General features: G+C 39.6%; 1 protein-coding gene and 1 long non-coding RNA gene across 21 annotated transcripts in view; one reads left to right on the top strand and one right to left on the bottom strand.

Annotated features, from left to right (window-relative positions):
• The window catches only part of FOXP1 (forkhead box P1), a 629627-nt gene that overhangs the window by 271280 nt on the left and 332747 nt on the right, over nt 1-25600 (top strand). For 15 of the 18 annotated variants that reach the window (XR_010155275.1, XM_054682054.1, XM_063806001.1 and 12 more), the window contains one exon: nt 12719-12779. The exons of 1 other annotated variant lie outside the window; for it this stretch is intronic. The gene's annotated coding sequence lies outside the window, so the exon portion shown is untranslated. Of the gene's footprint in view, nt 1-3870; nt 6721-12718; nt 12780-25600 lie in introns of those variants that run through there. 2 more of the 18 variants (XM_054682060.1, XM_024355233.2) reach the window with 1 other exon arrangement.
• Nucleotides 666-22888, bottom strand: LOC104005616 (uncharacterized). Of its 3 annotated transcripts, XR_008547286.1 has the most exons (6): nt 22633-22865; nt 19965-20088; nt 16098-16155; nt 9724-9870; nt 6712-6926; nt 666-2124 (listed from the first exon to the last, which is right to left on the bottom strand). It is a non-coding gene; the product is annotated as an uncharacterized LOC104005616 (long non-coding RNA). The 3 variants fall into 3 exon arrangements; XR_008547284.1 differs by lacking the exon at nt 666-2124 and having other exon boundaries at nt 6744-6926; nt 19965-20085; XR_008547285.1 differs by lacking the exons at nt 666-2124; nt 19965-20088 and having other exon boundaries at nt 6744-6926; nt 22633-22888.

The following is a 25600-nucleotide window of genomic DNA, read 5'->3' as shown; positions in this document are numbered from 1 at the left end:
CAAGCAATCCTCCTGCCTCACCCTCCTGAATAGCTGGCATTGCAGGTGTGAGCCACTGAGCCTAGCTTATTCTCTCATTTTTAAAGTAATTTCAAATAGCAGAAGCAGGGAAGGAGAGGCATTTTAGGAGTTCATCTTTCTGGTCCACCTTTAATGAAGTAAGCAGCTCCTTCCAAGGGGAGCTTGAAGCCTGAATTCTTCGTAGTGAACACAGTACTCTTTTCAGAAACTTATACTTAGCTTAAAAAAATTATCTATACCTCCACCCTGCTGCCTTATATGATAGAAAAGGAGATGAGTTCAGCAACAGCTTCCTCTAGCACACTTGATTACCTTTCTTTCGCTGAAGTCCATATGCTGAGCTTGTTGAACTCATCTGCCTTGTTCAGCCATTCTTGTTTTAAGAGTGTTAACTTTCTTTTTGGGAAAGAAGCAGCATATGCGTACACCCTTGCCAGGCTTCCATTAAGTGTCCCTTCACCTTTAGCAAGCCCTTGGTGGACTCGGGGGAGCTTTATAGTTATTATTAACATAACAGCCTATAAGTTGGGCTTCTTTCTAGTGAAGGAGCCAAGAGGGAGGGCCCCGCCTGGTTTTAAATTACGTAGGCTTTTCTAAATGTGTTTCTAATGGGAGCTAGAGAGGTGGTGAGCTTTGGGGAAGCCTCGCCTTGGGTCATAGTTGAGTGTAGAAGGGAGCTGGGATCTGCAGATATCAGGGAATTTAGGAAGAGAGGCATGGGAAAGGAAATGGGATGAAAAGGTGCCAGGAAAAGTTGCCTCATCATTTCCCACTTTGGTGGTGGCCAAAAGGTAAGTTTCTACTTTGAGATCACTCTCAGGCCCTGTGGGCACAGAGCTGCCAAGTTTCTCAGTTTAAGGACTAATAAAGTCGGGATGTGGGTAATTCTGGGAGACTGGGTAATTTGAAGGGAAGGATTGTTGGAGGTCTTTCCAGCTATACTGACAATGTACATGGGTTCATTCTTGAGATGAGCGTGTCCATAATAAAATCTAGCTGTAGAGCCATTCAAGGACTTCTCTGTGTGCACCAGCATGCTAGCCATTTTACGTACAACAGTAGGAACAGAGTAGCTGGAGTAAGATACAGGAATGTTTTTGTTCCACTCATACACTGATTAGCGTTATTCACTCATTCTGTATTTACTGAACACCTACCCTGCGTAGCCGCTGCTCTGTACTGGGATACAGCAAGCAAGAGGCCTGCACAGTGGCTCATGCCTGTAATCCCAGCACTTTGGGAGGCAAAGGCAGGATGATCACTTGAACCCAGGAATTCGACACCAGCCTGGGCAACATAGTGAGACCTTGTCCCTACAAAAAATTGAAAAAACTAGCAAGGCATGGTGGCACGTGCCTCTAGACCCAGCTACTCAGGAGGCTGAGGTGGGAGAATCGCTTGAGTCTAGTAGTTAGTTCCAGGCTGCAGTGAGTCATGATCGTGCCACTGCACTGCACTCCAGCTTGGGCAACAGAGTGAGACCATGTCTCAAAAACAAAAAACAAACAAACAAAAAAAAGTGGGAGGGGGATGCAAATCAGATAAAATCCCTGCCTTCATGAAGTATATGTTCTGATATTTTTGTCATAAACTGAAATTAATACGACTTATCTGTTGCCTAAACTTTTGCCCAGAACAACCAAACAGAATCAGTTCAGCTGCAGTGGGAACCGCCAAGAGCCAGATGTGGCCATGAGAGGAATATCTTTGAGAGCCTGTCATCTGGCTCCAGCTGTGTTAACCTAGGCCTGGTAGGCAGCCATGAGTTGTGTCTGCCAACTGGTGGCCAGACACTAGTGCAGGCTTAAACAATTAGCAGAATTCCTCATCCGGTGGCTGGATTCACTGTGTGTGTCCTACAGACGATCGCTGCTGTCCAAACCAGGGGACTCTGGGCAGAAACGCCCAGAAGAGAACCAAAAGTTAGCCCCTTGAGAAACCAGTCAAAGTCTCATCCCAGAACATGGAGAGGGAGGCAGGAATCGGGGAAGACCAGCAACAGTGAGAAAACAGAAGTAAACCAGACGTGGCCCTCTGCCTGGCAGACCTTAATTCTGACTGAGAACTCTTGCCTGATAGAGAACGTCTGCCTCCAGCATGCCCCTGCAGAAAAGCAAAGAGTAGAGTTTGCCTGTGAAGAAATTTTTTTTCAGTTATTATTTTTTACATTGTTGCCCTTTGGTGAGAATCATTTATGATGCTTTATTGGTTTTACCCAAACTGAGATTTCCATGAAAAGTATTCATTCCCACCTTTTGGAAGCAATTAGATCCCCACAAACAGGCTATAACTTTCAAATGTCTGTTATATCTGCCTTCAAAAATAAGTATATAAGTAAATAAAATGCTTCAGCCTGCCTGCATGTGGAAGATTTTTTATAAACTGTAGAGTTGCTGGTTTAATGTACCAGGCAAGTCCTGCTAGCACACGGGAAAATAATAGATTCTGATCATCCATTGTCCAGCATGTTTCTAATACCACAGTAGTTGCTCAGTAAATGTTTGTAGACTGAGCTGAATAAGGAAAAATTCCAGTGAATGTGCTGACTTGCAAGAATGGTAATTAAAAATTAGTGCAGTCATTTCAAGTCATAAGTTGGGGAAACAACCCACCATTTAGTGCCCCCCAAAAGTAAAAGTTCTAATTGGAATAAGCTTAGGATTTTTTCTTTTATGTCCACATCTAAAGTCTGGTGATAACAGAAAGCACAAGATGGCAGAGATTAAGGTTTTCAGGGAGACTTCTCTTGAGGCTGAACAGATATGTCCATGTGAGAACATCTTTATCATGGTGAGGTTCTTGGTGGTATTTCAAAGAAGTCCCACTCTGAACAGATAACAACGACAACAAAATCATTGAAGTGGGGAAAATTCAAAAGATGCTAGTTTATGTGTCAAAATCAACTTTTGCATTCTAACTGCATTGTGTAAATTTGCTGTGCAGGAAACATAAGTGAAGCCATTTGGTTTTGTGGCATTGGTGTGGGTTGGCTCAGGGGGTGGGGATAAGGTTGAGGCATTGATACAGTAAGAGGAGAGCCAGATGGTTGTATTACACATCTTTTGTGTTCTTGTTTGCTTCTTAAAGCAGTTGCAGAATTTTGCCCTTGGCGATATTTTCTTCGTGCCTGTGTGTTCTGCTATGAATTTACTTTTGTCAGAGTACTTTGAAAGAAAAGCCTTGCTCAGAAAAAAAAAAAAAAAATTACGTTATAAACTTGTGAAGTCAACAGTGTGTTCATAAAAATATTTTTTAAATGTTAAGTATGTTAGTAAATAGTTGAGAGAATCAGCTTTTCTTTTTTCTTAGCGCAGTGATTTCGACCATATTTTATATTAATTCAGGGAAAGAATTTTTGCAAAATTATGAATGTGCAATTGGTGGTGGATGGATGGATCGAGATGGATAGATGAGTAGACAGATACATGGAACAGATACATTGGTATTCCAGTAGGGATGAGGCCTATCTGATTAGAGATTTAACTTTTTCCATTACTTACAGCAAGCCCTCAGGTTGTGGTTAACCTCTTGTGTTTTATCAGCAAGCGTAACTTGGTAGTAAGTTGAGTGAGAGTGGGTTAGGGTAGGTTGGTGAGTTTTCGTTGACATTTGTTAGAATTGCTGTTACACCACCATTGAAATTTATATTTATTCCCTACTAAAAGGAAATTCTATTTTGCAGTCACCAGTGGCAAGGGATATTTAAGATGTTCTAATGCATGTAAGGGGTGATATTTTATCACCAAATGCTTTTAATAAAGAGTTGCTTTGGAGCTGTCCCCCCCTCACCCACACCCACACACACACACACACACACACACACACACACACACACACATTGTGGTAGAATGCTTCAGAATAATTTAATGTCCTTTTTACAGTTCCAGTTTATTTATTTTTTTCCTTTGCTCAAATCAGAGAAGAGCAAATATGTAGGATCCTTGGGCGACAGTTTATTCTCCTGTTGTGCACAGATTTCCAGTTTTAGTTGGAACCTGCAGTCCCTGATGAGAAAACAGGAAACTTACAGTCCTAACCTTATTGAAATCTCTGCCGGGTTTAGTCACAAGTCTGAGGCGACTCCTTCCAATAATGAAGCCATTGTACGCATCGTATCTGATCAGTTCTTGAAATGTTTTAGTAGGTCTATCTTACAACATTATAAGAAGATAATCAGCAGCCTTAGAAGGTCCCCATCTGGACTGTAGAGTTCTTTTACTGAAAGATGTTTTGCCTTTTTGAGATAGCTCTCGCGTTTCATCATCTGTTCCGCCGAGATGAAGTGCATATGAAAAGTCAGTGACTCTGAATCCATCTGTTGTTATTATTTTCCACTGATAATTGGCTTGAACAATGAAATGTCTGTGTCTGCAGCCTTTGAAACTGTACACCCTGTTTATTTTCTGGAGGTCTCACTGCAACTACGCCCCCCCATCTTTCCCCCTGCATTTTCTCTCAAGCTTACAGCGAGTGGCGCTTGTGTGAGGATGACATCTTTGACTCTGTGCATCAGTATGTGTCACTCAGCATCTAAAGCTTGCATACGGATTTTTGTCACAATCCCTGTGTCTGTGCCGTTCGCTCCTGAATCCGGCGCTCTTTCAGCAAGGAGCTTAGCTGGGCCACAATGCATGGATCCCTTACCTGGATTGTCGTCTTTATTTCACCGTCCTCATTAAAATATTAATTTAGGGTACAGTATCTAATACCTATGGAATTAGATACTACCTATAATTGTATAATATATTCAGTTGCATCCAGGTTTGCATGATACAGATCATTAATATTGGATTCCACTAACATCACTTCCATTAGCTTACTCAACCAGTATAAGATGTAGATGAGCTGGGAAGCATAACTACCCTCAAAACTGCCAAAACAGTCATTAGAAGCTCCATGGGGATGGACAGAGGCTTTCTCACAGTGATATACTGATTAAATTTTGTTTTGTGGTTTATTTGCAGCAAGGTTAGATCACTATTGTCTATGGACCTGGGTTATCTAACACCTTATTTGGAAGGTCATTTCAAGGCAAAAGGGTGGACAAAATCAGCGTCTCTTCAGTTTCTGTGGGCACCCCGCTTAGAGAACCTGTGTTTTATTCTCTGGGTCTTTGGGTATCTTTTTATTTTGTTTGCCTTTTCTCCATGTTATGCCATAATAATGTTTGAAATGAGTTTTGGGTTTGTTGATTTGTTTGTGAAAATATTTTAAAACTTTTCAGTGATCTTCACCTTTTACAGTAGAATGATTTGGCCAGAAAACAGTTTTGTGTTAATAAATTAAAATTGCTTTTGAAATAGAAAGCTACCCTATTTCCCTTGGCTAGGATAATCACAGCATTCTCGAAGGCTGTGAAGGATCTGTGACCTATCCTTTTTAGTCCAAATACAGTAATAATATGGACACATCCTATAGCACAGCCCTGCTGGATTTGGCCCCAGAGTTCTGTATGGCATTAGTAAGTAGTAGACGAACATAATCTTATTTATGTTTCAATCAAAATCATTTAATACTGCAAAAGTTATTAAAAAATAATTAAGTTACTAAGAGCAACATGTAGCTGGAACATAGAATAAGAGGTCAGTGTGAGTTGATTCCATAAGCTGAGAAAAGTCAGTAGTGAATTCCTAACACTGGCATGTTTTTCCTCTTGCTTAAATTCCTGGGTTGTAAGGACAAATTATGTTGAGGTATGGCATATTTTCTGCCGAAATGGAGAAAATTGTTGACTGTAATTATGTTATTTAATTGAAATTATAAGTGGTTGAGGCCACTCAGTTAAAAGCATCTTTTCTAATATGGGGGTAATGTTTTTAAATGAGTGGTCATGGATTGGTGACATTTGAAAGGCAGGCATTTGGGATATATTTTTGGAAAACTCGAATTATTTTCCTTAAATGATTAGTGAACTAGAGAATATAGTTAAGTAGCATTTTTTTGGCTTATTCTCTTTAATTGGATATGCTTGAATGTATTATGTGTGAGTATATATGCACATATATATGTGTGTATATGTGTATATATTTTTATGTACACTTTATATGCATATATCAAACAGATCTTTGTAGGTACAGAGTCACAAGTATCAACTTACAATGTGACAAAGCAGAGAAACGAGATGTATATCTGACAATTGTGACTAAACAAACCGATTGTTTAAAACTCGTAGAATGTTAAAGATTGAAATGCAACCCATAGTAGAACTCCAGGGATGGGTATACTACAAGTTCTTTTTGGAGTAGCTGGAGATACAACAATAGCACTCCCCCCCCGCCCCACGAGTGAGTTCTTAATTACTAATGAATACAATTCATTTTAATTGTTATTATAGCAACATAACATTTAACTATCTCCTGTTTAGTGGTGTCCCCTGGAATAGGCAGTGTCTCCTGTCAGAGTGAGGACAGGTAGAAGGCACAGCGGGCGTCTGATTGAGCCAGTTATTCATTTGCTGAGTGTTTGTGTTTATGCAAAGGGGCCTCTTCCTGCATATTTAATCTAGAGTAAGGCAGTGGCTTTTGTTGTGTTTAGCCCACATACCTTCAGTCCTTCCTCACACTGCCGCCAGCCTGGGAGCCCTGAGAGCCAGCAGGCTTCCAAGCGCCTGTAGTTTCTCCCTTACAAACTCTCAACTTTCTTCCGTTGTGTGAAAATTGCCTCTCCCGCCCCAAAGCTTTGCCTCCTCACCATGAACGGGTAAGTGTGTGCGAAGCCAAGGCTGACACTTTTGTTTCATTTTACTAATGTTGAGAGGGTACTTTGCTGCCCTTCTGAGCGCCTCCTGAAAGCAGTCCTGGTTCCTGGGCCGTCGTCAGCTTCTGGCTGCATTGAAATAGACAAGTACAGGTGCCTCTTAGGAAATGTGGCTGAATTTTGGACTCGCAGAGAAAGGCTCGTGAGGACTAGGGGGAATTAAAAAGAAAAGAGAGAGAGAGAGCAGCTTTATTATTCTTTGTCCTAACAAATCCTGTTTTGTAACTATCCTGCAGATAATGCTGCCATTGTTTGCTAAAAGCCTTCAAACAGTGTCTAAGACTGAACTGTAAGAAAACAGAAACTCTGCCGCTGTATTGTCTATACCCGGGCCAGGGTCCTCCCCGAAGGTCTGTGCCGGAATAGGAAAGGTTTTCTTCTGTGGAAATCGAATCGTCTCTTCATTGATATTAATAGCACACTAGAGATGTTGGCCATGATGCTCAGAGAGGCGGTCGGGAGGGAAGGAAATCTGATCTTGCTGGGGGGAAAATGACAGCCTCTTGGCCCCACGGTGGAGGAGACATCATCCAGGCTCAGTGTGCATAATGGCATCCTGGCTTAACTGTTTGCTCTAGGAATTTTAATCTTGAGCTGTTTGTTTTACTATCTGGGGTCTTGCTATTTTTTGTTCCTGTACTGTCTTTAGAAAGCACCATATTCAGGGGCTAATCCAGTCTTTTTTTAAAGTGAATTTTTAAAAACAGACTCAGAGAAATTCATGTAGTGTACACTTAGATCATTCTGGGGTATGATGGGGGTATTCTGCTTTCTTTTTGAGGGTAGAGTGTTATTTCAAAAATAAGTTGCCACAATTAACAAGGGTGAACCATTCAAGGAAGATATGTCCTGTGTGAAGATATTTCAGGGTGTGGGAATTATGTCCAGGCTCTAAAAGAAGGAGTTTTCATGACCAGTTAACTGTTGCCTCTGTTTGAGTAACTCTTTTCAACAGAAGAGTGTGCTGTTCCCCCGCAGGTTGGAAACTGTGAGAATTTAAATAAAATTTCATCAACCTTATTAAAATATGTAGGGACTTGTGTCTTCTTGGGTACAAATCAGTCTAGAGACTTAGAAGCATTTATTAACAGTGAGGCTGCTGAAGGTTTTTAATAACAAAATTACAAATACTCTATCTAATTGTAAGTATATGACTTTTATACTTGGTTTTTAAGGGGAAAAATACTTTTTTTTGAGGCAAAGTAACTCCGTCAGAGCACCTTCTGTGATTAGTGCTATTGTATTCTTAAATTTTGATTGATAGAGATAATAGTTTTCACTTAAAAATACAGACAGGTACTTTAACTTTCCATGACAATAGCTATTTGCATTTCTTTTATCTTTTTGTTTAACATTTGTGGGGGTTGGGATGGATTTGATTATTAACTCTTATTGCACACTAAAGGTGAATCTAAAACAAAGGCTTTGTTAGAGCTTCAAAGGGAAAACAGCAAATATTGTTTTTAGGTTTCAACATTTAAAGGCTGTTAAAGGATACCTATAAAATATTTTCACATGACCACGGCCAGGGTTTTCCTTTTCTGTAAGGTAGGAGAGAGTCATTTTTCCAAATGAGATGGGCCGATGTGGAGTGAGTGGGGGGCTGCCAGCCTGAAGTAATTTCATGGGCAAGCATCGACTGGGGTTTACTGCACCACGTGGCTTAATGTATAATATTTTAGGTTTTTGCCCTACTAGAATGGACTCCAAAGTTAGGTACTATGATCTGATGAGGGCCCCAGAGGATGAGGAGAAAGGAAGTAAAATGTTACTTGCAGGGATAGGAGAGAGATTTGAAGAATGGTGGATTCAAAGTCGCACATTTCTTTGATAGAGACAAGTAAAAGAAGTGTAGTGTTTGTGAAGCTGCAAGCCTGGGTAGCGTCCAAGTTTGCCTCTGGTCTCAGAGACCCCGGCTGCACAGCAGCTTCTTCCTTCCTTTTCTTTCTTGTTTCCTTGCTTTATTCTTTTCCTTTCTTTTTCCCCTCTGTTTTTCTCTATTTTTTCCTTTCTCCCCTTTTTCCGTTTTTATTTTCTTCTTTTCTTTCCTCATTCCCCACCTTCCCCACTTTTTTTTCTTTTCTTTTTTGAAATCTTACTCAGTATTTGAAGCCTTAAGGGCATAGAACAAACTTTGAGATTGATTTTGGAGTAGATTTTCTTCACTATAGAAAATAAAGTGACCCTTGTCTTATATTTTTCAATAGTCAAATATATGTTGATGTCCTTATATTTTCTAAGAAGTCATTGAAAAACAAGATATTAAAGCCCACAGAAGATAAGATTCCCTATTTAAAGAGGCAGCAAACTCTTGGAAATTGGCCTATTTGGACCAGTTTTTGCAAATGAGTACAGGCCATTTGATTGGAGGATTTGGGGGTATGGGAAGTTTGAACCATGTTCCTTCCTCAGTTTCCTAGTAAGAAAGTGTCCTCTAGCCATAGACCTACTGAACTGCCCCCTATCACCACCCAGGGGCTTGCTTTGCTCATCTTTGCATCTTTATTAAGACTGGTACACAATAGGTTCTCAGCCAGTATTGGGTAGGCTGAAGATTGAGATGAACTATGTTGGGCATACTTCAGAGTTGCTTTTGCACAATTATATAAAATGAAATATAATGCAGAAATCTTAATGCAGATAATTTATTTTAGCTGTCAAGAAAGGGAAGGGGGAAATACTATAAATGGGGAAAAAAAGAGCTGATACTCTTCATTTTCAGTTTTGTGAAATGAGATTGCACCTCCACATTTACCTGCAACTCAGTTCCAAGTAGGACATACTAGTGGACACCGTGTATTATATGTCACACAGATTAAATTAAGGGCAAAATATATCCATAGAAAGTATGATATTGAAACACTACAATAATCTGAGGGTTCTTTAGAATAACAGTCCTAATTAGGGAGGAGGGGTGGTTGGGGAGGTAGAGAAAGAGGAACGTACATTTAGTGTCTCACCCTAGAGTTCGCAGTAGAAATTTGGTGTCCTGGACATGGTTTTTGTGGTCACTGTGTAGCTTCAGGTAAATGATACTGTTGCAATCAATAGTGAAGAGGCCGCGGAACAATTCTGGTGTTCACAGGATCTTAACTGTTACAGAGAATGACATAAAGGAAAATAAGTAATTTCTGTTTACCGTATCCTTGGCTCACTTTTAAAACCTAAAACCAGTAGGAAACTTAAAAAAGAAAGAGAAAAAGAAAAAAAAACGCAATTCGTATGGAGACAGCATTTTTTAAAAGAAGACAAGTGGGCTGGAGGGGAATGTATTTCTTTTATCTTTATCTTTTTTTTTTTTTTTTTTTTACATAAAAGCTTTGCATAATCATTTAATTTTAGTTTTGGTGCTTGTGCTGCCAGTAAGCATACAGGTAAATAGTTGATCTATTTGATAAGTAAAAGTGATTTAAAGAAAATAGCAAATATAGTATTGGAAAGGGAAGTTTTATGCTTTGGAAAAAATGAAATGCATATTTTTCTGCTAGTTGTTGGTTTCCAATTCTTCTAAGCTAGTAATGAGGCAGACTCGGGCCCCAGTACTAGCCCTAATTTTCTTGTCTATTATATTGACACATTTCATTTACTTTAGCATGATGGCAAACAGCTGTTGAACTATTAATCTTTTCTCAGCAAAACTAGAAAAATGTCTTTTAGATTACTTTGTTAATGTTATACCTTCTCTAAAAATGAAAATCAACAGAAGTAAATTAATGAGTGGCCAATCGTGCATGTGCACCAAAATTTATGGAACTTCAAAATGGAGAAAGATAGAGATTATATCCCACTGCCAATTTTTTATGTATAAGTGAAAATTCAATGTAGTCAGTTTCGTATTGTTTTAGTATTTATAAATTGGACGGTCAGTTGTATAATTTTGTTGTAATTCTTTCCCCAGTATCCCTAGGGGAAAAAAATGATACTTGTTAAATCTGAGGCTGAATCAGCTTCTATTTTTGTTCTGTGTTCACTTACACACTATACTGTGTGGATAGGTGAGTAGAAAAACAGGTCTAGTGTTTACCTGAAAGTGTTCCGCAGGTTCAAATGCAGCACTGGAGATAACTTTATTCGAAGTAGGCATTTTCAGCAGTTTTTTAAAAAAATTAAATTTTAACGAGGTCCAGTTGTTTGCCAGGCCTATATGATAGCAAATCTCATCTGCATTGCAAAGTCTAATACTATAGGTCTGACTGCCAAACATGCAAAAATAGACACAGCTCAATAGATAAACATATAAATTAGTTTACAGTGCATGTATTGGAGAACATCTCAAGTAAAAAGGAGAGAGGAAAAGGCGTTCTTGCTTTGAATTGAGTAGGATCTGCCAAAGTTCACTTGCTTTACATTTAAGATTTGATGAGTGGTAGATGTAGAAATTTCTGTGTGCGCTTTGTATCTACTGAGCTCTGATTTGTGTAGAGTGGGGCTCTGCAGATCTTAGCTCTACCTTGAGGACCTGACCATCTTTGCTCTGTTTTTCTTTCTTATCATCGCTTGCCCTGAAATAGACTTCTCACCACTGGAGAAACCAATCTTGGGGACATACATCAGCAGTAAAGCACACGATTTTCATTTTCAATTTGAATTGTTTTGTGTAAAAACAAAAAGGTTTTGGTCAGGCTGCAAAATAGTAATTTTAAGTCCCAGAGCTAGGGTTTTCCCCCACCCAAATGGTGAAAATTTATGGTGAAAACCTCCAATTTCCTCTTACAGTAAACATGAAAATTATGATTTCACTCAGAGCCTGCATCTTTTTCCAATCTTAATGGCAAGAATCTGCATACACTTGCTTGTGGAAATGTCATAAATTGGCCTCAGATCAATTCCTCAAAGATAGTACACACCAAAGTGCCACTTTCAAATTTTTAGCCCTCGTGAAATAAGATTTTACTCTTCTCAATGATGTTTGCCTTTCCACATTCAGGGCTGACAGCAGAGGGATAAGCAGGGATATATTCCTATAAAATTAAACCACTTTATTACATGCTATTCTGAAGAGTGAGCAAAAAGATATTAACATTTTAGTAAAATGATGATAAGATTTCGCCACCTTAAAAATTATATGAGCATTTGGTCAATGGATATGGAATGAATCCTGTACCCTCTTAGTAACTTGATCTAAATTAATAAACAAATGTTTTTCTTTTCACTCGTGCCATATGTTGATCCCAGTTACATGGGCAGAAAGAGGCAGCTTGTAATGTTTCTTAAAGGATTAAACACTGTTTTGCATACGGGAGTATGCAGATGCAGGAGTAGGATGTGGGGTAAAATGTGTTCCATGGTTTCTTTGTGTTTTAGGAAGCTTGATTTCAATTGTTTGTTTCATGTGACATGAACCCTTTTTAATTTAACTTAGTAGCTCCGGTAGATACATGGTAAGAGAAAAACATTCTGTGAACAGCTTTCACCAGCAATTAACTCCCTGCCCCTCCCCAAAGTGAAAATGGTGCTGCTTTCATTCATTTTGAAAGGTCCGAAGTGGCAGAAAGCATCTTGTCTACAAGACCTAACTCTCTTCCAAAAGGGGAAAAAAATAAGTCTCTGCTTTAATGAAATAAGAGATGTTGTGGATATTAACCAAACAGAGACACGTTCAAGTGGCAGTCTGGTTTCCAAAAACAGAGGCCTATGAGTCACATATTATTCCACATGAAAATGAATTGATAGACAACAAGATGAGAAAAAGTTGATACACAACATTTGAAATGTTTCACCTTGACTTTTCCCCACCAAGTCGATTTTGTTGTCTTGAAGAGCTCAAAGGCATATGGTCCAGATAAGTAGAGATTCTTGGGACTTGTTTTTATTAACCCTGAAAGTCATTTGCCATTAAATAGAATTGAGTTCTTTTGTTGTTTTCCTTGTGTCTGTCCTTGGCAGAGGTGGTTGCTACTTCGCTTGACATTCAGATTTTGATGTTCTCTTTTGTTTTCAGGGTAAGACGTGACCTTTTGAGGTGACTATAACTGAAGATTGCCTTACAGAAGCCAAAAAAGGTAAATGCAAATGTGATTAGTGAAGTTATATCCAGGGCCGTGTCTTTTGCCTTCCAGGCATTTTAATTCAGTTGCTTTTTGGTCTGTATTTGTCAAATAAACATGTATTTATTTGCGTGTAAGGACATAGGTGGTGTATTTTTAGAGGTCCTAAGAAAAATGGTTGCCCTTAAGAAATGGTCTACAGGTTCACATTTCCCCCCCAAATATTATCAAACTCTTCTCTGTTTGTTGAAGCTGAACTTATTTTTATTTTTTAAATTTATTTTTTTCTTGTTGACTTGGTAGGTTTAAAGTTAGAAAGGAATATTCACATCACAAAAGTGGTGATTCATAAAATTAACTTGCTGCAAACAAGAGTAACGCATGTCAGTATTGTGTGCTGAAGTGGTGTCATCCAATTGATGTTCATCTGGCGGCTTTATAATCACCTTCTTTCAGAAATTAACAGTCAGGCACCATAGCAACACGCCACATTGATGTAACTGCTGAGCAGTGTGGGGCATATCCCTGTAATGTCAGCACTAGGCTGCCTTGTTCTCTTGACCTTGCTTGAAAATCAAATGAGTACTTGATTTTAAAATTAGAAGTTTTCAGAGAGACTAATGTAGCTTAATGAATTAAAGCCAAATTTAATTTTCTCAAATTCGCTTTTGGGAGGGGGAATGAAAAAGTACTCCGGTTAAAATGGTTATGGATGCTACATATTTACTTGATTTCAAAAGTACCTCTCTGATAAAGGCAATGATCATCTTACGGAAGATGATCCTGCCGGTCGTTTTAACATCTGATATTTCTCAAGCAGTAGCATCTTTGTTTCATTTAGAATTTTTGGCCTTTAATAGTTCCATTTGATTTAGTAGATTTGTGTCTGTCTAAAAACAGGTTACCTGCCAGCATGGTTGAACAAAGCCTTTGCTCAGATTTTACTAAAGTTTATATATTTGTCAGATATAGACTTATTATTGAGTTGAACAGAGTTTTTTGTGGAACTTTTCATAATGTGAAGAATCTTTGATCAGTTTTTGATAAATCTCACCTGGGGCTTGGGGGGTTCTAGAATGCATATATATAAAGGATATAGATTTGTTTTTGTAGTTGCATTCTGGCACATTTAATTTGGTCTAGAAAAATCAGACTTGCATCATTTCACCATCTATATTGTTTAAATGAAACCTTCGCAGGATCTACCTAATTGTATTTCAGAGAGGACAAACATACGTTTCAGATGTTTTGGCATGGAAAGAATTGATTCCCAACCAGTAATTGGGATTATCAGGCCACAGCAAGACACTTCCCTTTGCTGAGGCTCAATTTTCTTTTTCTTTTTCTTTTTTCTTTTTTTTTTCTTTTTGAGACGGAGTCTCGCTCTGTTGCCCAGGCTGGAGTGCAGTGGCGGGATCTCGGCTCACTGCAACCTCTGCCTCCCGGGTTCAAGTGATTCTCCTGCCCCACCCTCCCAAGTAGCTGGGATTACAGGCAGTCGCCATCATACCCAGCTAATTTTTGTGTTTTTAGTAGAGACGGGGTTTCACCATGTTGGTCAGGCTGGTCTCAAACTCCTGACCTCGTGATCCGCCCACCTCGGCCTCCCAAAGCGTTGGGATTACAGGCGTGAGTCACGGCTCCCGGCCTCAGTTTTCTAATCTTTAAAAGGAAGACATTAATCTATGTCAAGGGTCTGCAAACTTTTTCTGTCAAGGGCCACATAGTAAATATTTTCTACTGGTGGGGGCATTCAGCCTCTGTGGCAGCTACTCAGCAAGGTGGTAATTTGCTGTCTCCTGGTCTCTATAATCTCACAGAGTGATCTCAATCCAAGATGCTCCTCATGCAAAGTGGTGCCACATGTTTAACTCATCTCCTACTGTTAGCAGAGGTTTCTGGCAAAGCTAAAAATTATGATTAAACAGGCCAGGTATGGTGGCTCATGTCTGTAATCCCTGCACTTTGGGAGGCTGAGGCGAGTGGATCACCTGAGGTCAGGAGTTTGAGACCAACCTGGTGAAACATGGTGAAACCCCGTCTCTACTAAAAACACAAAAATTAGCTGGGTGTGGTGGTGGGCACCTGTAATCCCAGCTACTCGGGAGGCTGAGGCAGGAGAATCACTTAAACCCGGGAGGCAGAGGTTGCAGTGAACTGAGATCGCACCACTGTTGTGCAGGCTGGGAGACAGAAGGAGACTCTGTCTGAAAAAAAAAAAAAAAAAAAAAAATTAAACGAAGCTGAAAAAGTGGTAGAAAAGATGAAAAGTTTAGCTTGAGAGTTGCCTTATCCATACAGCTCCAAATATAACCTTCACTGATGGGTTTTCATTTGTTGTTTTGTTTTTTTTTGTAATCACCTGTAAGCATGAATTATTTTTCTTCTGATTCAATATCTTTATAATGTCCATTCTTTCACCTGTTACCTGAAAATGGAAATACAGTCCCCACCCCACCCCAAATTCTGTAATATTATTGAAAGTTAAAAATATCATAGGTCAAGGGAAAAATTGGAAAGAAATGTTTCTAGAAATTTGTCATTGGCATTGCCTGAGAAAAATAGTCTATATTACAAAAAAATGCTTTCTTCATAATCACTATCAAGTGCATGATCTATGGGATTATTTAATATCGTGCAAATAAGGCCCCCCTTGTAAAATTACTTGATCATAAAAGTATTTTATATGCTCAGTCTCTATAGTTGTTCTCTACTTTCAGCTTTTTTTGTTGTCTTTGTTTTTGTTCTATATACATTGTCTTAGTCTGTTTGGTGTTGCTATAAAGGAATACCTGAGGCTGGGTAATTTATAAAGAAAAGAATTTTATTTGGCTCATAATTCTGCAGACTGTACAAGAAACATGCGCCAGTACCTACTTCTAGTGAGGACCTTAGGAAGCTTCCAGTCATGGCAAAAGGGGGTTTGGAACAGGCATGTCACACGACAAGAGAAAAAGGAAGCTTGGAGGGAAGGGGAGCCAGGCTCTTTTTAACAACCAGATTTGTCATGAACTAATAGAGCAAGAACTCAGTCATTACTCTGGGGAGGACACTAGCCATTCGTGAGAGATCAGCCCCCATGATCCAAACACCTTCTATTGGCCCCTCCTCTGACATTGGGGATCAGATTTCAAGATGAGATTTGGAGGGGACAGATTTCCAAAGTATATCATACATCATCTTCAGTATTCCTATTCCAAGTGAACATTTCATTACTTAACACTTTTTTTTTCTTTTACAGTATCCATTCCATCTGTGTTTTGATGCTAATATCAAATTTTGGGGAGAAATAAGTTAGGGTATATAGACTTAAGTAATAAATGTAATTTTTACCTTTGAACAAGGTGAAAGATCTTTCAAAGACTAATTTGTATATGTCTTGATCTCTTATCTAGAAAGAAATAAAAGGTTTGTTGGAAATATACAATTTAAAAAGATGTTTCAAGTGAATATAGTGGTTAGCGTTTCTTCCTGATGAATAAGCCTTAAATGGGGAGAAGACCTTGCCGTCCAGCAATGGACAAAAAAATCAGCATCATCTTTCACGCTGCAAGAAGCATGTAGACTTCAGATGCCAGGAGCTTCTCAGTAAATACCACGCCTCAAATTTGAAACCTGGGAATTATTAACAGTCAGTATAGATGCACAGAAATATGCCTACAAAGGTACTATGGGAATAACTGATTATATACATAAAAGTCGCCAGGCAAATTCAGAAAACCAGATGAAGCCATTTTGAAAATTTGGATTCTATGGTCTGAAGAGTCATAAATAACAGTCATCATACTCGGTAGTGATATAACAATTTTCTTCCAACTAGATCTGAGTGCTTTACAAAATGGGTCTGGTTGCTGGCATTCCTAAGAGGTAGCTGGCAATTCTTATAATCCCCACTTTACAGACTGGAAAAACGGTCCCGTTGATGATAAATAGTTTACCCAAGGTCATCCAGAATGTCAAGATGGAAACTAAAGAGGGATGCACTGGTCACAATTATACAGATGTCATTCTATTATGGTTGCCTTGGTTTGGTGATCTAATAAAGGTTTCTGTGGCGTTTTTCCCTGCCTCCCCTCACCATTGACAATTTACCCACATGCATTTGCTTAAAATTCAAATCCAATTTGTAAAATTCATCATCTTATATTCAATTCTGAATGGCATTGAGAGTTGAAGATAATCATCAAGGCCATATAGATTACAATTAAAATGGTTAGTTTTAAACATTAGGCATCTCCAAGCTTCACATTTTGTGTATTGGTTCAGTTTTTTTTTAAAGTCAGGTTATTTGAGAGAAAATTAAAAAACAATCAAAAGGAAGTTTAATCATTGCAATTTTCCCCCCACCCTATCCCTAATTTAAGGTGTTTTATGTTAGATGAAGGAACTATAAATGCATCCTTGTAGATAACATTCATTGTGTCTTACCTATTATAAATTATTTCTTGGTGAACAATAAAGCTAAAATGCTATTCAGTTATTTGAAATATAAGTTCCTTTAAAAGTGTATATGTGAGTGATTTGAACATTTACCTAATGACACAGCAATTCTGAGCTAAACCCATTCAAAACTACCTTTTTGTAGTGTTTAGCATTTGAATTATGTGACCGTTAATTAAGGAAGTTGTTATGAAGACACTGTAAGCAGTCGTTACTGAGTTACCAGATGACCGCATTGGCTGGAATGTGATCAGTCAATTCAGTTAAGCATTGAAATGCTCCCTGATCCCCCGTACACACATACAGTACACTCATGCCTGGGTTGTAACCGTCAGGGTAAAGACTAGGCTGGTGTAACAAAGAGACCCCAGCGTAAAATGGCTTAAATAAAATAGAAGTCTACTTCTCTCGTGAAACAACCAGACCAATGTAGCTTGTCTGGGCAGATCTTTCCGTCTGTGCTCTCCTCCCTTGGGGCTTTGTCTTTATCATAGGGTTAAAGCTATGTTGTTGCCGCACTATGGAGATGTCCAAAGCAAGCAATTTTCTTTTAATCAAAAGAGTTAAACATTGTATACATCCCACTCATTGCCACTTAACTGGTAAGATTGTGGTCATAAGGCCCAGCAAACTTTGAGGGCTGCTGGGAAATGTCTCTACCTAGGTGGCCAGGAGCCTGGGGAGAATTGACAAACAGATTTAAGGGGACAAGTAGAATACAAGTACTTCATTGATTCAGTTGCTCCAATCTAGTAATTTCATTCATTCATTCATACATACAGATGTATGTACGTACATACATATATTAATTCTTACTGCAGATGTTTATTGGTGGGTGTGTGCTAGGTGCTGAGATTATAGCACCGTGTAAGAAGGACATGGTCTCTGTCCTCACAGAGTTGATAGTCTAGAGGGGCAGGCATACATGAATGACGATGATGATGGTGGGTGTTAGGAAGGGCAATTGTTGGTTGATTTGAGAAGTGTTCTAAAACAGGGAGTCCAGGGTGTCGGGAATTATGTGTTTTAGCATCGTATGGAAGTTATGTGAGATTAACTTGATTTCCTTATATGCTGTTGTGAATGTTATCAGGCATGTTAATTTTTTGTTAACAGAATTACTGAGATATAACTCACATACAATACAATTCACCCTTTTAAGGTGTACTGACTTTTCAATAGGTCTTAATGTGTTCAGAGTTGCAACCATCTAGTTCAGTTTTAGAATATTTCATCGCTTAAGAAAAAACCCTAGTAACTATTAGCACTTACACTGCGTTCTGCCCTCCCCCCATCCCCTGATAACAACAAATATACATTCTGTTTGTATAGATTTACTTAGTCTGGATGTTTCATAGAAATGGAATCCCACATCCTTTTGTGACTGGATTCTTTCACTTAGCAAAATGTTTTCAAGGTTCATCTAGGCATTTAAAATTTTTAACTGTCTTAAAACCTCATGAGTTCTTATTTTTAAATCTAAGAGAATGGTTGCTTGAAATATTCTTACAAGGGACAGAACTGGGGAAAAATTACTGTTTTTTATGCTGTGTGTATTTCCATAGACTGACATGGCCTCTCAACAGTTAAACGTCAGAATTTAAATGTTTGCATTTTAAGTTAGCTGTTTTTAAACATTGTTAGCCATAATGCTAAACTAAGTTACTCTGTAAACAAGAGCTGTCTCTCTTGAATGTTAGTTTCAAAGAAAAAAAATTTCTTAAATATTGATTTCCAGAGAAATATGCTCAATAGAGTTCGTTTTCAAGCAGAAGTCACTTGTTGAAATGTACATGAAGGCATATTTAGTAGTAAAGACAATATTTGCAGCAATTATCAAATAACCATATTTTGCACAGTGAACAATCAAAAATACAAAACCAAATAGCAAATGGTTTTATCTGTCTTTTTTTTTTTTTTAAGAAATGGGGTCTGGCTGTGTTGCCCAGGCAGGATTACAGTGGCTGTTCATAGGTGTGATCAGAGCTTACTGCAGCCCCGAACTCCTGGGCTTGAGGGATCTTCCTGCCTCAGCCTCCTGAATAGCTTGGACTATAGGCTCACACCACTGAACTACTGTATCCATATATTTTTTAAATGATGTTTTTGCTGTCCTATCTGCCAAAGGCACAAATATTCCAACTGTTCACCTTGAGCATTTTAGGAACACAAACCTCATGTTAGGTGGCAACTTAACGATGTACCACAGATGTAGGAAATAGAGCCTTTCCTTGGCAATTCAAAAGCCCCTGAAAGAAATCTGAAGCTTAACTGTACAAAAACAAAATATTATAAAAGGTAGCACATCTGTGTTAACCTTGTGGGCATACCCCCTCAGTATCTAGTAACACCAAGGACCTCAAAGAGACAAATAGTGTACTGATGACAGAAGCCTTATTTTATGAGCCCATTTAAAAGTCGAAGCTGTAGTGACAGTTACTAAGCAGTGCTGAGTTTGGATTTGAAGTTTGTGGTATCTTTTAAAAAGACTATTGGTGAATGGGACTTTGTGAATTTGAAATGAAGATGAATCGTTTCAGTTTGTTCCTCTCTGCCACTGATCTGGACTTTGCATGGGGTCGGGAAGAAAAAGGAAAAACATGAAGTCTTTCTGCCCTTGTCAAATTCACTCTTTTTAAAGGGTGAAAATCATGCAGATCTTCCCTGAATTTTGTATATTAGCATATATGTGGTATGTAATTAAAGGTAATTAGATGTTTTGTTAATTATCTGAGAGTGTGACCAGTTATTTAAAATTACCTTTTAGGCCGGGCATGGTGGCTCACACCTGTAATCCCAGCACTTTGGGAGGCCAAGGCAGGTGGATCACTTGAGGTTGGGAGTTTGAGACCAGCCTGGTCAACATGGCGAAACCTGGTATCTGCTAAAAATACAAAAATTAGCTGGGCATGGTGGTGCACACCTGTAGTCCCAGCTACCTGGGAAGCTGAGGTGAGAGAATTGCTTGAACTTGGGAGGCAGAGGTTACAGTGATCTGAGATCATGCCACTGCTCTACATCCTGGGCAACAGAGGGGAGACACCATCTCAAAAAATAAATAAATCAAAAGTAAAATAAAATTACTTTTTAATTAAGAGAAACCTCCCATTGTTGGATGGACTGTGATTATTGCAGTCTATGGCTTGCCATGGTAGTTTACATGCTCACTCTTTCCTCCAGTCTTTTTTTCTGGAGGTTGGTCTGTTTCCCTTTCAAAAGGTCCTCAGTGGTCTCTGGAGGCCAGAGGAAATATCCTAAAATACACTCATTACAAATTCCATACTTTAAAGTTTATTTAGACCAGTCATTTTCAAAGTGGCCGTTGGAACCAGTTTGTGGGTTAAGGATTTTAGTGTAGTGGCTTGTACCCAAGACTTTTAAAAAATGGAATCAGCGGCCAGGCACAGTCGCTCAGGCCTGTAATCCCAGCACTTTGGGAGGCCGAGGCAGGCAGATCATGAGGTCAAGAGATCAAAATCATCCTGGCCAACATGGTGAAATCCCATCTCTGCTAAAAATACAAAAATTAGCTGGGCATGGTGGCGCACACCTGTAGTCCCAGCTATTTGGGAGGCTAAGGCAGGAAAAATCACTTGAACCCGGGAGGCAGAGGGTGCAGTGAGCCAAGATCACACCACTGCACTCCAGCCTGGTGTGAGACTCCGTCTCAAAAAAAAAAAAAAAAAATACAGAATAAGCATACAATACAGTAAAATAAAAAAATCAGAATATGTCACATGTGGTAAGGATTTTATGTGTATGCAATGAAACTTTTGAAACATATGAGTACTGTCTTTGCAATGTAAAGTAGTTCTTTCTGCAGGTTGTATTTATTCCCTCATCTGTTTATTCACACATCTTTATTAAATGCCTGCTGTATGCCAGGCATTGTGCTTGACCTCCCCTGTCCAGTGTGGGAGCCACTAGCTACCTGGAGCTGCTGAACACTTGAAATGTGATTAGCCCAAACTTGGATGTGCAGTGTAAAATCTACAAAGTATTTCAAAGCCTTTGTATGGAAAAAAGAACATGAAATGTTTGATAATTTTTCTTCATCGATTACATGTTGAAATGATCGTTTTGGATACATTAGGTTAAATAAAATATTAAAATTAATTTCAGCTGTTTCTTGTTACTTCTGAAAAGCGTCACAGTTACTTATGTGGCAGCCATTGTATTTATATTAGACAGTGTTGCTGGATATAGCAGTGGACAGCACAGCCACCAGGCCCTCTGCTCATTGGTTTAGAGGGAGTGGACAACCAGCAAAGCGTGATAAACAAGGGCATGATGATAGATACTGTAGAGAAAATATAAAAGGATAAGGGAGGTCACATCGTCAGAGGGAAGGGTTGCTATGTAAATAGGTGGTGGGTGGTCAGGGTAAGTCCATGTAAGATGAGCAGAGACGTAGCCTATTCTAAAGAGAGCAAGTCAGCCAGTATGGCTGAAGCATTGTCCTTAAGGGAAGAGTACAGGTTGAGTATCTGTTATCTGAAATGCTTGGGACCAGAAATATTTCTGATTTGGGGTTTTTCAGATTTTATAATATATGCATTACCAGCTAAGCATCCTTAACCCCAAAATCCCAAATCTGAAATGCTCCTGTGAGCATTTCCTTTGAGTGTTGTATCTGTGCTCAAAAAGTTTTGGATTTTTGGAGCACGTTTGATTGCAGAATATTGGATTAAGGCTACTCAAGTTGTAGTAAGAGACAACGTAACAGTGTAACAGGGCCAGACTGAGTAGGGCATTAGGGCTTTTTATATTCTTATTGGGGAGCCATTGAGGGGCTTTGAAGTAGAGCAAGATCTCATTCATGCTTTTTAAATGGATCGCTCTGGGAGCTGTTTTGAAAATAGACTTTGGGTGGATGAGGTCATAGGCAGGGAGACCTGTTAGGAGGCCACTAGAATAATCCCAGTGAGATATGATGATGGCCAGGATCACAATGGCAGGGGAGGTGGTGAGAAGTTGTTGAATTTGGAATTTATTTAAACGTTGAGCCAAAGGATTTCCTAGTGAAATTGATGGGGAGTTTGAAAAGGTTGCATCACAGAAGACTCTTAAGATTTTTGTCTTGAATGATGGGATATAATCAATAGGATTCACTGATGGATTGCTTATGGGCAGAAACAGAGGAGTCAGAAGACAAATGCTTTCTGTTCTAAGGAACTGATAGAAGGTGGTGCTCCCATTACTAAAATACAGCAAGACAGTGGGTGGGGCAGTTTTGGAGGTAGGGGAGGTAAGCAAGGGAGACCAGGAATGTAGCTGTAGATATGGGAGGTTTGAGCTATGCACCCAGACTAAGATGCCAAGTGGGCATTTGGATATGTAGTCCTGGAAATGTCCTAGCTTGGTCTATAAATTCAGGATTTATAAGCATGTAAGTGATACCTAAAGGCATAAACTTGACTGAACTCACCAAGGAAGCAGTGGTATAGATGAAGAAAAGAAGAGCTCCAAGATCTGGGTTCTGACTCTGGGAGGCTGAGGTGGGAGGATCTCTTGAGACCAGGAGTTTGAGATCAACCTGGGCAACATAGTGAGACTCTTATCTCTACATTAAAAAAAAAAAATTAGCTGGGCATGGTGGCGTGTGCCTGTAGTCCCAGCTACACTTGGGAGGCTGAGACAGAAGGATTGCTCAAGCCCAGGAGTTTGGGGCCACAGTGAGCCACAGTTGCATCACAATACTCTAGCCTGAGGGACAGAGTGAGACTCTGTCTCAAAAAAGTAAAATAAAAATAAAAAGCCAACACCATTGAAAGTTTTAGTCATAGAATATTGAGAACAGGAAAGATCAGAGATGGGATGAAAACTCTGAGATTGTGAACTAGAAGGTCATCAAGGAAAGTGTTTAAAGTAGGAAAGAAAGCTGAGCATGGGGGCTCACACCTGTAGTTCCAGCTACTCAGGAGGCTGAGGCAGGAGGATTGCTTTAGTCCAGGAGTTTGAGGCTATAGTGTGCTATGATCCTGCCTGTGAATAACCACTTCACTCCAGCCTGGGTGACAGACTATAGTGACTGTCTCTAGATAAAAAACAAAATTAGGCTGGGCACAGTGGCTCATGACTGTAATACCAGCACTTTGGGAGGCCGAGGCAGGCGGATCATGAGGTCAGGAGTTCAAGATCAGCCTGGCCAACATGGGGAAACCCTGTCTCTGCTAAACATACAAAAACTAGCTGGGCATGGTGGCTCATTCCTGTAATCTCAGCTACTCAGGAGGCTGAGGCAGTAGAATTGCTTGAACTGGGACCCGGGAGGCGGAGGTTGCAATGAACCAAGATCGCACCACTGCACTCCAGCCTGGGCTACAGAGAGAGACTCCATCTCAATAAATAAATAAATAAATAAATAAATAAGTAAGAAGAGAGTTGTCAGCCATATCAGATTCTGCCAAGTGGTCAAAAAAGATGATGACAAAGAACTGACCATTGGATTTGTCAATATGGAAGTCATTGATGACCTTAGTAAGAGTTAGTTGTGTTTGAATCTCACTCCTATCATATTTACTGGCTTTATATAACTAGCAGTCTGCTGGCTGGCTGAACTTAACATGGTTTGTATTATTTTTCCAGGAATAGTAATTGTTCAGCATTCTTGTTTGTTACAGTTACCACATTTTCCCCCACCCCTTGCACTCAGTTTTGTGAAGTTTGGGTCATAGTACAACCTGTGAGCAGTGAAAAAGGAATCCTGGGCATTTTGTCCCTCTTGACCCATTCTCTAATCCGATGGTTTGGAGATTTGCAGTTTAAATAAAAGGCATAGAGGAAAGTGGGATGTGTTTATAGCCCTAACTTAGAATATGTCGATTGTAATCATCTGAAGTATATCACAGATTGGTGTGGTTAACATAGTCTCTAGATTAGTAAAATACTAGTTTGAGCCTGAGCCACGTCTGTCTATCACCTTTACGTTTTACTAATATAGGTAGTCTTTGATGGGTTCATCTGCCTTTCAGATTACCTAAGAGCATCACAGATTCTAGCTTTTTCAAAACTTGTGAAACACAGTTGAACATTTTCAAGATTTCTTGGCCAGTCGCAAATCCTCAAGCATCCAGGAAATGGTAGGTTAATTACAAAAACACACATTATCTCTATATGGATGCTAAATACTGTTAAGATGGTGTTGGATGAAGGAAGGACAGTTTCTCTTTGTGGATAATTTTAAATGCACTTACGAAACAAAAAATACAGGAAGTGGCCTTGCGTAGTGGCTCACACCTGTAATCCCAGCACTTTGGGAGGCCGAGGTGGGCAGATCACCTGAGCTCAGGAGTTCGAGACCAGCCTGACCAACATGGATAAACCCCGTCTCTACTAAAAATACAAAATTAGCTGGGCGTGGTGGCGCATGCCTGTAATCCCAGCTACTCAGGAGGCTGAGGCAGGAGAATCGCTTGAACCCGGGAGGCAGAGGTTGCAGTGAGCCAAGATTGTGCCATTGCACTCCAGCCTGGGCAACAGGAGCAAAACTCTGTCTCAAAATATATATATATGAAGAAGAAGTAGTGAGAAAAATTTCATTGGTAACCTTATTTAAACAGTTCAACATTGTAACTAAATCCTACTGTTATTATTTTTATTTTATTTTTATTTTTTGGGATGAAGTCTCGTTCTGTCACCCAGGCTGGAATGCAGTGGCACGACCTCAGCTCACTGCAACCTCCACCTCCCAGGTTCAAGTGATTCTCCTGCCTCAACCTCCTGAGTAGCTGGGATTACAGATTCCCACCACCAAGCCCAGCTAATTTTCGTATTTTTAGTAGAGACAGGGTTTCGCCATGTTTGTCAGGCTGGTCTCAAACTGCTGATCTCAAGTGATCTGCCCCTCTCAGCCTCCCAAAGAGCTGCGATTACAGGCGTGAGCCACAGTGCTTGGCCCTATTACTATTATTATTATTATTTTGAGACAGGGTCTCGCTCTTTCGCCCAGGCTGGAGTGCAGTGGTGCAGTCTCGGCTGACTGCATTCTCTTGCCTCCCAGGCTCAGGTGATCCTCTCACCTCAGCCTCAATGAGTAGCTGGTACCACAGGCACATGCCACCACGCCTGGCTGATTTTTGTATTTTTTTAGAGACAGGGTTTCGCCGTTTTGCCCAGGCTGGTCTTAAACTCCTGGGATGAGGGGATCCACCCACCTCGGCCTCCCAAAGTTCCGAAGTTCACACCAGCCAGCCACCTTGCCTGGCTATTTCTTATATATGGCATATTTAAAAACATTTGTCTATATATACTTTTACTGTATGTACTCTTTTTGTTTCCTGCTTTTATCATTAAACGATCTTAAGTGTTTTCCCAAGTTATTACTTAATATATCTAGATCTTATTTTTAAAGCTACGTTCATTACTACCACTGTTGTGTTTTCTATACCTGCAAC

This window comes from Pan troglodytes, chromosome 2 (assembly GCF_028858775.2).
Source record: "Pan troglodytes isolate AG18354 chromosome 2, NHGRI_mPanTro3-v2.0_pri, whole genome shotgun sequence".
In the NCBI taxonomy this organism is placed as follows: Eukaryota; Metazoa; Chordata; class Mammalia; order Primates; family Hominidae; genus Pan; species Pan troglodytes.
Note: the sequence above shows the minus strand (reverse complement) of the source record. Positions and strands in the feature narration are given on the sequence as shown.